Source organism: Bufo bufo, chromosome 7, assembly GCF_905171765.1.
Source record: "Bufo bufo chromosome 7, aBufBuf1.1, whole genome shotgun sequence".
Lineage (NCBI taxonomy): Eukaryota > Metazoa > Chordata > Amphibia > Anura > Bufonidae > Bufo > Bufo bufo.
Window position 1 is genome coordinate 83427839 of NC_053395.1, and position 12729 is coordinate 83440567.

A 12729-nucleotide genomic window follows, 5' to 3' on the forward strand; every position below is an offset into this window, starting at 1 on the left:
GTCTGAAGTGATGAAAGAAGGTACAGGGCAACTGCCATGTGGCTGCTCTACAAATCTGTTCTAAGGTAGCATCAGCCCTTTCTGCCCAAGAGGTGGAAACTGATCTAGTGGAATGAGCACCAAAACTTTTCAGGGGAGTTTTTCCGGCTGAAGAATAGGCCAAAGTAATGGCACCCACAATCCATCTAGAAAGAGATTTAGGAGAGGCTGAGAGACCCTTGTTTTTTCCACTAAATTTAATGAAAAGCTTAGAGGTTTTCCTCCATTGACTTGCAATGTCCAAATAATGGACAGACATCTTTTTACATCCAAGCAATGGAGCTTCTCCTTTTCATTGCTTGGATTTTGGCACAGGGAAGGAAGGACAATGTCCTGAGTTCTTTGGAACATAGAAACTACTTTCGGCAGAAAGGAAGGGTCTGGCTTAATGAGTACCCTGTCATCTAAGATGTTAGTATACGGTGGGGAAATTGAAAAGGCTGAAATTTCACCAACCCTCCTGGCTGAGGTGTTTGCCACCAGGAAGGCAGTTTTGAAGGAAAGGAGTCTTATGGGCAAGTCTTGTAATTTTTCAAAGGGAGGCTCCATGAGGCTAGTGAGGACTAAGTTGAGGTCCCAGGGGGGAACTGAAGGTCCAAGTATCGGTCTAAGTCTGCTGATTGCTTTGAAAAATTTTCTAACCCAGGGGTGGTTAGCGATCAGGGAACCAAAAAAGGCACTTAGGGCAGATACCTGTACCTTGAGAGTGCTCAGCCTCAGATTCTTTTCATGACCGGCTTGCAAGAAGTCTAAGATGTTACACATAGGAGGAGGGTTTAAAGGATTCACTGGATCCTTGGCAAACTTCTGGAAGGTGTTCCAAATTCTGAGGTAAATCGGGGAGGTGACCTCCTTTCTGCAGGATAGCAAGGTGGAAACTACATTCTTGGAGAGCCCTCTACTTTCTAGGATTTCCCCCTCAAGATCCATGCTGTTAGATGTAACTGCCTCACATTCGGATGGATGACAGGTCCTTGAGACAAAAGATCTTGCCTCACCGGGAAAATCCAAGGGTCTGCCAGGGAGAGTTTCCTCAACCAGGTTCTTCAAGGCCAAAATGGAGCAATTAGGATCACTCTCGTTCGTTCTTGCCTTAACTTTTGGAGAAACCTTGGAAGGAGTCTTAGCGGAGGAAAGGCGTAGAGGAGCTGGTTCGGCCAATGGAAGGAGAAGGCATCTATCCCCGATGGTGAATCTCTTGCCCTGAGGGAAAAGAAAAACACAGCATTTTCTGTTCTCCCTGGTTGCAAATAAGTCCAGATGTGGACGACCCCAGAGTTGAGTTATTTGGTTGAAGACCTTTTGATTTAGACACCATTCCCCCTGGTCTAGTGGGTTTCTGCTTAAAAAAAAAAAAAAAAATCTACCTTGTTTTCCGTGCCCTTTAGATGTACTGCCATAATGGACGGAACACAAGGAATTAAGGTAAAAAATGTCTGCGGCCAACAGCATAAGATTTTCTGATTTGGTTCCTCCTTGTCTGTTCAGATAGAAAACGACTGTGGCGTTGTCCGAAAAAACTTATAGCTTTTCCCTGAACCAGAGGAAGAAATCCTTTTAAGGCGAGAAGAACTGCTCTGAGCCCTTATGTTTTGAGAGTCTTGGCTCTTCTTCCTTCCAAACTCCTTGCTGCAGGTACCCCTGGCAACAGGCTCCCCAGCCGAAAGGACTTGCGTCGGTGGTAAGGGTTACAAAATACTGTTGGTTCCAAGGAAGCCCCTGGGACAGATTTACAGGATTCAGCCACCAGTGAAAAGATTGAAGCACCTGAGGGGTGAGTGTGAGTGGTGTATCTAGCAGGCAGAGGGCACCCTGCCATTCCTTCAGGATTTGCGACTGGAGGGGTCTGGAGTGAAGCCGACTCCAACTGATCGCTGGTATAGTGAAAGTCATTCTGCCCAACACCGCCATTGCCTGCCTGATAGTACTTTTTTTGTAGATATCAGACTGAACTCAGTGTTAATTTCTGAATCTTGTCTTGGGGAAGGATAGTGTAAATTCTGCGAGTTCAGGATCATTCCTAGAAAGACATTCTTGGGAGGGTATTAGATGTGATTTCCGCCAGTTTATTTGCCATCCGAGTTCTTCTAGGATCTGCACCACTTTGAGCTGCAACTCGAGAAGGTTCTTTGACTCCGCTATCACCAAGAGGTCGTCTAGATAAGGAATTAGCAGAATGTGTCTCTTATATGGGCCATGACCTCTGCCACCACTTTTGTGAATAGCCTGGGAGCCTGAGAAATTCCGAATGGAAGGACTGTATATTGTAGGTGATTAATCTGACCTTCTATTGAAACTGCGACTGAGAAATTTTTGACAGTCTGCATGAATAGGGATGTGGTAGTATGCATCTCTTATGTCTATTGTAGCCATGAAACAGCCCCCAAAAAGATGTTTTAAAACTGACTGGATTGACTCCATTCTGAACTTTTTGTAGGAGAGAAATTGATTTAGATCTTTTAAGTTTATGATGGTTCTGAATGTATAGATATAGATGGATTGGCTCACCCTCCAAATAATACGGAAAGGGTGCTCCCCCTAAAAAAAGGATATCCCCAATCTTCTGAAGTATGTGGATTGACTAAGCAAAATAAGAGGGGCACACCTGCATGTGAAAGTCAGATGGAGCTGCAGCCAATATGTTTAAAACTATTTAATAGTGTTCACAGTAAAATAAAATAAATATAGGGTACCTCAATAATACATTCATAAAATACGGTTAAAACATAAATAACCACATATATGGATTCAGATATTAGCCAGTATAATGTCACTATCAGCCAGTAGGAAATTGTGGATTAGATAGTATAGTCTTTGATATAAATTCCAGTGCGCAAGGTTGGATGCGCTATGTCTCTGCTGGTGTTAGGTATAACTAGCAATTGTAGCTAGTATGTTGCAAATTGTATACAAAGTCTCATGATATTGCTTGCTGGTTGTTACGGTGTATCTAATAATGTGCAATATTAGCTTGCCGTGTGTGGCCACACTACTTACTGTTTGAAGCGGTGGAGTGACCGATCACTCGTGCTTAACGTGGCGTCCGACGTGTTGCAGCACAAGAGGTCTCAGTTCCGGTCCGCTCTCGATATATGAGCAGGGTACCGTGTCCAGGAAAGAAACTGTCCGTTTAGACGCCGGGGTCTATTTGCTCTGACCCACTAGAATCGTCGGCGTTGATTTGGTGTCTGTTAGTATAGACACAGAGGGACTTAGATTTCTTCCTGTCCGTTATCGAAAAAGCGCTTCAAATAGCTCCAAAGGTTGCGCAGATGGTGTGCTGCGGTTTCTTGCTGCTGTTTCACGAGACTTGTGCACCAGACGCGTTTTGGAGTTGGCAGTGACTCCTTCCTCAGTGGTCAAGTCTCGTCTGTTATGGAGGGTTTTTATAAGGCTAGCAACATGTGTTCATTAAGGTTTATTTCGTCATCATGAGGAGAGACCGAAAATCTGGATCCGGTTTCCTGGCTGTTTAACATTTGGTAATTTGATGTGAATATATACCTATATGAATTCACTCAATGTGGCAAAAGTATATAGACAGTATAGATAATACATATATATGTCTGCATATGCGCATAAAAAGGAAAGTTAAGATAAACGTATTGGCTGGTGATGTGATATGTTAAAAACGATCTTTCATGTGAGCAGAGTCCTAAGAGCATAATAATAGAATTTAATATATAATTTAGTTTAAAATTGCTTACTCATACAGGATTATTTGCATGTGATATATACTTAATATTTAAACGCCTTTTCATATACCTTTTAATGCGGTTGGTGTTTGGTATTGCTTGTGTTTCAATCAGATGCAGTTTTTATGCGTTTTATCTTCATGGACATAATATTTAATATTTGTTATTCATCATGATTGCATGTGGAAATACAAGCAAGATCAAACTAATAAAATACCGCACTTCAAGATTAAAATGACTAAAAATGATAAAAATATAATTATATAAATATAAAACTGTAAAATAATGATCAACATATTAAGTATGGTATAAATTCCAAAGTTACCCAATGAATCGTACCTTGTACACATTAGGCATCTATTCCATACTTATTAATGCGGTTCCACTCTTTACTATTGCTTCATTACATCGCATACCATGCTAATTGACCGTATCTACATACTTATTAATTATGAGTCATAGATGAGATCAACATATTAGTGATCCCCATATGGGTGTGTGTACGGTCAAAAGAGCATCAAAATTTGTATATAACTTCAAGAACATGTAGACTATAAAATGTGGAATTATACAAAAGCGAACTGGTAATATTGGTATGGAATTTTCTTAAAATTAATAAAATGGATAAAATGGTTAAAAATGGTAAAGTATTTTTATACATAGTTAATATTTTTTATTCAGTAGTATTTAATTTAATAAAATATTGATATAATGAATGCAATTGGTACAATTAGTAAAATTATCAGTTACCAGTTTTCCATACCAAATTTATCAAATCCGTGACTGACATTAATATTAACATTGTATATATTATAAAGATGTATGGATTGCTACATATACAAGGTCAGTATATTTACAAAAAACAAAAAACCTCCATTTCTGCATTTAATCCTAGAGGGAGGATAGAATTGAACTCAAAAATTTTTGGGGATTCAATTCTAGACATTTTACTTATATGATCTCCTCCTCTCCAGTGAATATTCACTTTCTCCAAAGCTGCAAAAGTCATTCCCTGTGGGTTTTGATTATGTACCATCTTAAAATGGAGGGATAAAGTATGTTTATCATATCCTTTTTTAATGTTTGAGATATGCTCAGCAATACGTTTTTTCAGTGTTCTTTTGGTTCTGCCCACATATTGTTTTCTGCATGGGCATTGGATAATGTATATGACACTTTCTGTATTGCATGTCAAAAATTCTCTGATTTTATGAATATAAGTATTGCTGGTAGATTTAACCTCAATGGTTTTTTTAGGGAATGTGGTGGATCTACATCCCATACATGCCCCACATCTATGAAAACCTGTTAACCCTATCCATTTTTGAATTGATGGTGTATTTGGGGATTTGTTAATTGTGGGTGCTACCAATAGGCCCAAATTAGGAGCTTTGGTAAAAGTGATTTGAGGTTTATTTGGTAAAATGTGTCCTATTATATTGTCTGACAATATGATGCCAATGTTTATTGATTAAATATCTGATCTTTTTATATTGAGAGTTAAACGGTAATATTAGTCTTACATTATCATTTATATCAGTCTTTGGTGTTTCTATTTTATCCAAAAAGAAAGTGTTTCGATCTAGTTTGCGCACTATTTCCAGAGAGGATTCCAATACTTGTGGTGGGTATTTTTTCTGCAAAAATTGGTCCTTTAATTTTGTGGCCTCTGATTCAAAAGTTTCTTCTTTTGAGCAGTTCCTTTTAATCTGTCTAAATTGTCCTGATGGAATATTGACAAGCCATTGTGGTAAATGACAACTGTCGTACAATATGTAACTATTTTTAGACGTAGGTTTTTGATAAGTGCTACATAATAATTTTTCATTATCTATATTGATTTGCAGGTCCAAAAATTCAACCGAGGTAGTACTTGTGGCGGCCGTGAAGTGCAAGTTCAGTGAGTTATTAATATTTTCTAAAAAGAGATCAAGTGATATTTGATCCTCCTTCCATATAAACACATCGTCTATATAACGATTCCAGAGCACTAGGTCTGTCCCCAGTCTTGGGACAATGGTGTCCTGTTCCCACTGAGCCATAAACAGGTTGGCATAACTGGGGGCAAACCTGGTGCCCATGGCTGTACCTTGCACTTGAACATAAAATTCCGTATCAAAATAAAAATAATTATGGTCCAATATAAATCTTACCGCCTCCATTATGTACTCTGTTGAATAGGTAGTTTTCCATCCTGTAACAATTGTTCTTTCATAGCATGAATCCCCTGGTCATGATGGATTATAGTGTATAAAGACTGTACATCTAATGTACCTATAATCCAGGTTGGATCCCATTTTATTTTTTCTATTGTTTTGATTATTTGGGTCGTGTTTTTAGTATAGGATCTGGTTTTCTTCACTACAGGTTGTAATAGTCTGTCTATATATTGAGACAGATTCGCTGTAAGTGAATTTATGCCAGAAATAATGGGTCGTCCTGGGGGGTCACTATGATTTTTATACAATTTTGGGATGCAATAGAAGACTGGTAATCTTTGTTGGTTATTCAATATATAGTTATATTCTTCTTTTGTTAAGATTTCTTGTTCTAGACCTTTATTACATAATTCTATCAACTCTGAATGATAATTTGTTGTAGGATCTGATTTTAATTTTTTGTATGTTTTAGTATCCGCTAATTGTCTCTTGCATTCACTATTGTACTTTTCTGCTTCTAAAATGACGATTGCTCCGCCTTTGTCTGCGGGGCGTATCACAATATTATTGTCTTTCTGTAGTTTAACTGCATGTATCTCCTGTCGAGATAAATTACTCATATTTTTCAACGTTTTTATTTTTCTTATATCACATTCTACAGATTGTCTAAAAGTGGCCATTTCATGACTAATTTCTTGTCTGGGGTATTTTCTAGATCTACTTTTCAAGTTTGTATGAATATATGTCTGTTTGACTGATTTGATTGGTTCTGAATTAACAGGATTTTTCATGTAATATTTTTTCAGACAAAGTTTTCGGATAAATTTCTCCACTCCTATATAGGTATCAAATTTATTTAATTGAACGGTCGGCGCAAACTTAAGGCCTTTATTTAGTAGATCAATTTGTGGTTGTGTGAGAGATAAAGTGCTCAAATTTACAATCGCATTTGAAATATCCGTGTTTTTGTGATTTACCTGTCGTGTTTTTTTTGTTTTTTTCCCCTGCGTATTTTTTTTTTCGTGTGGTTGTGGTTTGTGTTGATAATGATGTGCATAATGTGGTTCTCTGTGTTGTGTGGACTCCCACTGTTGTGATTGGTAGTGATGTTGTGAATTGTGATTCCGATCCTGACTGTTGTGTCGGTATCTTAAATTGTATTGGTGCTGTTTGGTGGGGGACTTCACCTGTGTTTTTGAATAAGTTTGAGGGGAGTGATATCTCGGACGTGCTCTGTGATGGGGAGGGGTTTGATCTAAAAAATGATTATCACAAAAAATTTCATACCTATTGGTTGTGGGTATAGTGTAATTTTTTTGAGTATCTATATGTATATCCCTTATTTCAATTGGCTCTTGTTCTTTCAACTGATTATAAGAGATGTCCTCTGTTTGTTTTTAGATTTCTTTGGGGAATTTGATGTATTATAGATTTTCCTAGTTTTTTTCGTAATAATATCATATTCCATTTTATCCAAATTTTTACACAAACGTTCCTGTAAAAGTGTGAATTCATCGTTTTTGGCAGTTTTTCTATCACAGTTTTCATTTGTTCAATCTGTGATGAGATTTGTTCGAGCATCTGATTGAAACACAAGCAATACCAAACACCAACCGCATTAAAAAGGTATATGAAAAGGCGATTAAATATTAAGTATATATCACATGCAAATAATCCTGTATGAGTAAGCAATTTTAAACTAAATTATATATTAAATCCTATTATTATGCTCTTAGGACTCTGCTCACATGAAAGATCGTTTTTAACATATCACATCACCAGCCAATACGTTTATCTTAACTTTCCTTTTTATGCGCATATGCAGACATATATATGTATTATTATCTATACTGTCTATATACTTTTGCCACATTGAGTGAATTCATATAGGTATATATTCACATCAAATTACCAAATGTTAAACAGCCAGGAAACCGGATCCAGATTTTCGGTCTCTCCTCATGATGACGAAACGAAGGTTTAGTCTTACCGGTAAACGGTTTTCCAGGAGTCCGACATGACAGTACCCACTGGAGGATGTCCTATTGGATCTCTGTAGGGACAGGAAGCGTGAGAGGTTAAAAGGCCCCTCCCCTACCCTCCCACCAGTGTTCTTTCCAATTACTACACCAGATAGGATCCAACGTATTTATTAAACTTCCATGTTAGACACACATCGGAAAGATAATTTTAAGGATCCTGGCAATAACTGAAAAGAATTATGGGGGGGAAAATAACGGGTACTGTCATGTCGGACTCCTGGAAAACCGTTTACCGGTAAGACTAAACCTTCGTTTCCAGGACGTCCCTCCATGACAGTACCCACTGGAGAACTACCAGCTAAACAACTAGGGGGGGACCACAGCCTGAAGGACCTTGCGACCAAATGCCAGATCCTGGTTGGCCAGGGAATCTAATCTATAGTGCTTAATGAATGTAGAGAAACTGGACCAGGTTGCGGCCTTGCAAATCTGCTCTACAGAAGCATCTGCTTTCTCTGCCCACGATGATGCGACTGCTCTGGTGGAGTGGGCTCTTAAGGGAAACGGACAAGGAAGTCCTTTTTGTGAGTAAGTCTCTCGAATCAAGTCTCTGATCCAGCGGGCTAGAGTTTGTTTCGAGGCCTTGTTGCCTCTGTTCTTTCCCCCAAAGGAAACAAAGAGGTTCTGTGATCTTCTCCACGGCTCCGTCCTTTGGAGGTAGGCGAGAATGGTTCTTCTTACGTCGAGGCAATGGAACCTTTCTTCTTTCGTATTCTTGGGAGAGGTACAAAAGGAGGGAAGAATTATTTCCTGCTCTCTGTGAAACGGTGATACCACTTTTGGCAAGAAAGATGGGTCTAATTTCAGAATGACTCTGTCATCCAGAATCCTCAAGAATGGTTCTCTGATGGAGAGGGCCTGAATCTCCCCAATTCTACGAGCTGTGGTAATAGCTAGTAAGAAAACAGCTTTAAGGGAAAGCATTTTATCTGATAATTGGTCAATAGGTTCAAAGGGGGGCCTACAAAGACTCTCTAGGACTACATTTAAGTCCCATGGGGGAACCGTCTGTCTAACAGTGGGTCTTAACCTGGAAATCGATTTAACAAACCTCCTAATCCACCTGTGGTCGGCCAGAGGGGTGTCAAGAAAATTACTCAAAGCCGAAATCTGGACCTTAAGGGTACTGGGCTTTAGGCCCAGGTCGAACCCTGCCTGTAAAAAGTCCAGAATGCAGCCTATAGATGGGACCGAGATTCCTGGATGAGTGTCTGCGAGCCATGATAAAAACCTTTTCCATATCTTTAAGTATATGGCAGAGGTTACCGGTTTTCGGCTCTGCTGCAAGGTTGAGATTACCTTATCCGAAAGGCCCTTACTTCTCAGGATCTGCCTTTCAGGATCCAGGCTGTTAGCATTAACTTCTCGAGATTCGGGTGTTCCAGGGGCCCCTGAACGAGAAGGTCCTTCCTTGCTGGAAGGGCTATTGGGTCTTCTAGGAGTAAGTCCGTCAAGAGCAGAAACCAGGCTCTCTTTGGCCAGGCTGGGGCTATCAGGATAAGGGTCGCTGAGCAAGCCTTTAGTTTTTTCAGGACCAGCGGAATTAAAGGAAACGGAGGAAAGGCATAAGCTAATTCCATGTCCCATTTGTGGGATAAGGCGTCTACCCCCCTCGGATTGTCTCTGGGGTTCAGGGAGAAGAATTGATCTACCTGGGTGTTCCTTCTGGAGGCAAATAGGTCTATCTGTGGGAACCCCCATTGATGGCATATTTGAAGGAAAACTTCCCGGTTTAGACACCATTCGCCTGCATCGAGACAGTGTCTGCTCAGAAAGTCTGCCGTGGAGTTCTCTGTCCCCTTTAAGTGGACCGCTGTCACCGAGAGGACTTTCCTCTCTGCCCAGTGAAATATTTTTCCGGATAACTCCAGAAGTAGAGGGTTCCTGGTACCCCCCTGACGCTTCAGGTAACATACGGTGGTTATGTTGTCTGACAGCACTCTGATGTGGTGGTCGGAGAGAATATATTCGGCTGATATTAGTGTCTTCCATACCGCCTTCAGCTCCCTGTAGTTTGATGATCTGCGGCTGTCCAGGGTGGACCATTTGCCCTGGAAGACATGTCCTTCCAGATGGGCCCCCCAACCCCACTGGCTTGCATCCGTGGTGATGATTATAGAAGGAGAGAGGTTCCAGGCAACCCCCTTCTTTAGGTTTCCGGGATTGGTCCACCAGGATAGAGAATCTAGACACCGCCTTGTAAGTGTTACCTTCGAGTCCAAGGACTGATGATCCCGGTCCCAAGCTGCCAGCACTGCGGACTGTAGGCCCCTGGAATGGAACTGGGCCCACGGGATCACTGAGATGCATGAAGTCATTAGGCCAAGGATCTTCATTGCCTCCCTTAAAGTATGACCCTTCTGTTTCTGGAAGGTCAAAATCTTTCTCCTTATCGTCTCCTGTTTGGATACTGGAAGGAAGGAGAACTGACTTTCTGTGTCCAAGAGAACCCCTAAGAACTGTTTTTTGGTGTTTGGTACCAGGTCGGATTTGGGGTAATTTATCACCCAACCTAGATCCTTGAAGAGGGCTAGGGTCTGATGAATACTGCCCTCTAGATCTTGTTTTGTGTTGGCTATAAGAAGAAAATCGTCCAAATATGGAACAATCCTTATTTGCTGCTTTCTCAAATGCGCCACAATCTCCGTGATGACTTTTGTAAAGATTCGAGGGGCTGAAGAGATTCCAAAGGGGAGACACTGGAATTGATAATGAAGAACCGTCCCCTCCTGAATGACTGCAAACCTGAGATATTTCTGGTGTAGGGGGTGAATCGGGATGTGGTAATACGCATCCTTCAGGTCCAAGGTGCATAGAAGGTCTCCCTCTGAAATTAACGGAATTGCCGACTTTATGGATTCCATTTTGAATTTGTGATAGGTTAATGATTTGTTCAGGGACTTCAAATTGATAATTGTCCTGAAGGATCCGTCTGGTTTCTTTATTAGAAAGAGACTTGAGTAATGACCTAGAAATTTCTGATTTTCCGGAACCTGGACGATAGCATTTAATTTTAGTAGCTTCTGCACGTCCAGACCTAATTGATTCTGCTGACTCACTGAATGGACTTTTGTAACCAGGAATCTTTCCGGGGGAGGACCACGGAAATCTAATTTTACCCCTTCTCGGATGGTTTTTAGGATCCACTGGTTTTGGGTAATCCGAGTCCAGGATTCCCAAAATAAGCGGAGCCTGCCCCCTACTGGCCTGATGTCATTGCTTACTTGGGCCTGAGTTGGGATTGAAGAGGAACCCCCTACCTCTCCCTCCTTTAGGGTAGCTCCATCTACCTGTTTTACCTTTCCCTCTCTCTGAGGGTGTATACTGTTTGGAGGTCTTACGAAAGGGCTGCACAGGCTTTTTTGCTTTTCCCTCCGGAAACCCTTTCTTTTTATCGGCTGCGCTTTCCAGAATGGAATCAAGGACCTGGCCGAAAAGGTATGTTCCGGTGAAGGGAATTGCGCATAATTTGTTTTTAGAGGCAATGTCTCCTGTCCAGGATTTGAGCCAGAGGGCCCGTCTTGCAGTATTCGTAAGAGCGTCGTTCCTGGCAGCGAAACGAATGGACTCTGCTGAGGCATCCGCCATGAAGGATGCAGCAAATTTTAATAAGGGTAAGGACTCAAGAATTTCCTCCCTGGAGGTTTTCATCTTGAGATGCTCCTCCAGTTGCTCCAGCCATAAGCACATAGCTCGAGCCACTGAGGTTGCTGAAATGTTAGCATTAATAGTGGCCGCTGAGGATTCCCAGGCCTTCTTCAGGAGTCCATCCATTTTCCGGTCCATGGGGTCTTTTAATTGTGAAGAATCCTCAAATGGAATAGATGTCTTCTTCACCACCTTGGCCACCTGGATGTCGACTTTTGGAATTTCATCCCAAAGTTTAGTCTCCTCTGGATTGAAGGCCAGTCTGCTCTTGAATTCCCTGGGAATATAGAGCTTTTTGTCACCTTCTTCCCATTCCTCTTTGATCAGATCTTGAAGGTAAGAATTCACCGGGAAAATCTTTCTTTTCCTGGCCCTTAATCCGCCGAACATCTCGTCCTGTATAGAACGTTTCGGCTCCTCCTCCTCCACTGCCATGGTCTGCCTTACTGCAGTAAGGAGCGAGTCCAGCTGATCCGAGGAAAACAGGTATTTCCTTGGCTCCTCTGACATTGAAGGGGGGATCTGATCCTCCCGATCGTCTGAAGGGTACCCGGTTTCTTCCTCTGAATCCGATACTAAGTGTACCCTGGTACGCTTGGACGGAGGGGAAGCGGGAACTGGAAGAGAAGGGGGCTGATTCATTCCGGCCGCCTGTACTTCCTCCCTGACGATGGTTCTCAGCTCTTCCAGGAAGGAGGGTTGTTCTTCCTTCAGGATCCTTGCTAAGCAATCCATGCAGAGGGCTTTTTTATACGACTCAGACAGCTTTTTTGTGCATGTCGCACACTTCTTAGCTTTTTTCTTGGTGTCTCCATGCGGTCTATGTCCCGCCTCTTTTTCCACATTACTCTGGACGAGGGGGTCAGCTACCGCATCTAGCTTGCTCACACCTTGGCCCTCCATGATGCAACCGCCACATAAGCATACATCATAGCATTTAAATAAGGTTCCTACCTTACAGGCCCTCCCCTCATCGCCGCCGGGACCGCCTCCTCTTCTGGGGGACTCTTCCATAGAAAAATCAACCCCACATGCGAGGCCCCAAACCGAGGCCTCCAGCATGTATGCGCGCCGCCATCTTGGACGCGTCACTTCCGGGTCATCAGGAAGAGACGCCGATCGCATCATCGAGGAGGGCGGAGCCGC